The sequence below is a fragment of the Micropterus dolomieu genome, linkage group LG08, assembly GCF_021292245.1.
Source record: "Micropterus dolomieu isolate WLL.071019.BEF.003 ecotype Adirondacks linkage group LG08, ASM2129224v1, whole genome shotgun sequence".
Taxonomy (NCBI): domain Eukaryota; kingdom Metazoa; phylum Chordata; class Actinopteri; order Centrarchiformes; family Centrarchidae; genus Micropterus; species Micropterus dolomieu.
In genome coordinates, this window is record NC_060157.1 from 11,419,852 (window position 1) to 11,423,147 (window position 3,296).

Sequence of the window (3,296 nt, forward strand, 5' to 3'; positions counted from 1 at the left end):
ACCAAAATTTCCAACAATCGATCACAGCTGCTGATTCTCCCCATCCCAGTGCCTCATATTTGTCTCTGAGCAATTAGCCTTTTTGCATCCCAGTGAGTACACAGCAGATATGTGGCTAATCTCACTCCCTTTTCACTTTCTCTTTCCTTCATTGATTCTTTTATCTCCTGGTGAAAACATTTCTTCTTCCTCTGAGTTTGACTGTCTGGCACATGTAACTGGAGGTGTGACAGGTTTTACAGCTCTTACACTAATACCCTTTATTTGCCTGTAAAAGGCTATTGTTGGGAAGTCAGTAATGGATGTGTGCGTCCGAGGCTGGCAAGCCTTTGTCTGTGTGTTTGTGTGTAGGTATGTATGTGGTGTGTACATGCGGTTTGTGTAAGTGTGTGACACAAAGACGTTTCTTTTACAGTGCTGCCGTAAAAAATAGACATTCATCGCCCCAGAGGGAGCCGCCATTTCTGTTTCACTGGGTTTCTGGACTCTTTAGAGATTACAGCTTTATGTTGGAATATATATAGTTTATGTGTGTGACAGTTTGAGATTCGTTATATGGTGTCCTTCTGAGTGAATTATATGTATTCACTATAGGATATACTCTGAGTGACCACATAACACAAGCGTTTGATAAATACCTAATGTAAATGTTCCCTTTATGTTCTTAGTGAATGTAGAACGTAATCCACACCACAATCTACGGCCTCAAAAATTAAGACACAGTTGAATTAACACCTCACTGAGACAGTTTTAACAACAAATGAAAATCACAAATTTCACAAATCTAGTATTTATTATTATTTCCCAAGAAAAAAACAACAGCACCAGTCATTTCAACAAAAATGCTGCCCAAACAACATTTGTTTACCAAAGGTATAATTACAAGGAAGGAAGTTGGGTGACAATATTTTAGAGCCACAAAGCCGGCAGAGGGAGGAGGTTGGGTCAACAAAACATCTGACTTTGCCATGGGAGACCGCTGTTCGACTCTCATTTCGGATAGTCAATCTTGGTTTGTTTTAACCATGACCACTGTCTTTCCCTGACCTTAACCACATGGTTATTATTGTAACCATGATAACCTTAATTAAGTACCCAAACCATGATCTTCACTTGACCCTAACCAAACTTTAACCATGGCATTGTCAGATCATAAAACTGATTTATTTTTAACAGTTTTGGAAAGCACAGACAAATGATGCTGTCCTGCCGTTAGGGGAGTCAAAACCCCCCCACTTCTATATGTTGTTCTTGAGGGCAGTTCTGTCGTTTTGTCAGTGCAAGTCATGATATGGTACCCATACAAAACCAAGGTATTACTCTGTGTGTGTGCTGCAAAGCTACAGTGAGAGATCTGTTTAGTGAAACCCTGAAGCAAGTGGATAAATGTCCATTCTTTAAATTATATAAAGAAGGCTTGGCCTCAACCCAGTAGGAATCTTTAGTCACAATATAACTTAATGAATTGGAAAGAACTGAAGATGGACTGCATTTAGTTTAAAAACAGCACAAAGTAATCAATGCATCTTGTTTTATTTTTCTCGCAGCCAAAAGACTAATGACGCATTCGCCATCCAGCAGTTGAGTAAACAGGACTGAGGCTCCCTGCTGGCTGCTGCATGCGGTGACCTGGGAATGAAGGAGCACAGTCGTGCTGACTCGGTGAATCTGAACACCACAGAGGCTGGCTTGTCACAGTGCCAACCATTCGATTTGTTTAGAGACACAATATGGCCATCTTGGCCGTGTGGTGGAAAAGACTCCAGGGGAGCCAGTACTTGCCAGCCAACTTTCTCTTGTCGCTCTTTCTCTCTTATTTTTCACTGTGAGACCACACTCAGCAGGGAGCATTTGAAGTAGGAAATGCGCTTTCATGGAAGATTCAAAGCCGTGATCAAACACGCAGTGTTCTCTGAAATAATTCAACATTTTGACACTTTCATTGTGTCTGCTTGATTTATGGCTCTCAGCCTCATAACATATTCATGTTGCTTGTTTACATGTTTTTTTTTTTATAGTTCTCTAAAATATCATGAGTTTTTATACGCATTATTTTATTTCACGCAAAAAAAGCTTCTAACAAATAAACCTGTTAGAATTATATCTGCTATGACAAATAAAAGCCATTATCACTTCCACATAATGACTGCTTTAATCGCTCTGATAATAGTGTTATCATGAGCTTGATCTGTCATCCTTCTCCTCACTGCAACAATAGCAGCTAATGGCAACTGTCAGAAGAATACAGCGTTCACATTAATGTAGAAGTAATAATTCAGCTCCATCAAAACTTGGATTTTCCGGACTTTGAGAGCTGTACACTGCGCAGCAACAAGAGATACGAAGAAGATAGAAACAGTTAGCCACTTATGATTAGTCAGTGTTGATTCAGGGGCGGATTGCAGATACAAATATAAAGTTCTATTGTTAAATATGGCTGAGTAGTTACCTAAAACAGCTGGGTGCTATGGTTTTCATTAAATGTTACCTTCCTGTTACCAACAGGATTTAATGATGAATTCATTGGGGACTATTTACAGCCATCAGCTGATACACATTTGGTGCATTGTTAAGAAGGAACATGTCATCCTGTACAGCTGTATGGCTCATTAAATCTTAACACCTTTCATACAGCAAGCTTTCTCATTATGCACACAGTGGCACATTATCTAGATAATTCATCTACTTGTTATTATTATACATGTGTGCTGCTTTGCCCCTCCTCACCCTTAATGTTAAAGGAAACCTAAATCATAAAACACATTTTGCCAGTTACCTTTAGTAACCAGCCATGCCTCACTGTCAACAGTTTTCACTGGGATTATTTTCTATTGAACAAAATGGCTGAAGGGAAACCTGTCCACTGGGATGTCTGCAGAATATCCAGATTAACCGGCACATCGCTTCTGGAAAGACACATCGCCAAATTCAGACAGATAATTCATTATCTCAATCACCAGGCCAGTGCAAAAATGGTGCCTTGTGATGTATATATGAGGCATTTGTGTATTCATTATGCCACCACTGAAACTTGGGAAAGTCTAGTTGGAGCCCTTTGTCATGTGTTTCACAAATTCATTAGTTTTGAACAGTTTCACCAATGGGTGATATCCCCTTTAAATGTCTGGTTCCATTCAAATGGCCATTTGATGCACAGAGAGGTAAAATTCTTTCTCTTCTCTTTTATACATTTTGTTTTTCATACTTCTGTTCTTTTACTACAGTAGGATTACATTTCTTTAATATTTCTTTCTTGTTGTAGTAGGCTACAACTTTATTTTTTACCTGTATAACCT

The 3,296-nt window shown here is 39.0% G+C and overlaps 1 long non-coding RNA gene across 1 annotated transcript in view; it reads left to right on the top strand.

The window, feature by feature from the left end:
* The window catches only part of LOC123974561, a 5,280-nt gene extending 3,142 nt beyond the window's left edge, over nt 1-2,138 (top strand). Inside the window, exon 2 of the long non-coding RNA XR_006825887.1 lies at nt 1,548-2,138. This is a non-coding gene — a long non-coding RNA (uncharacterized LOC123974561). The remainder of the gene's footprint in view (nt 1-1,547) is intronic.
* Nucleotides 2,139-3,296: the final 1,158 nt, after the last annotated feature.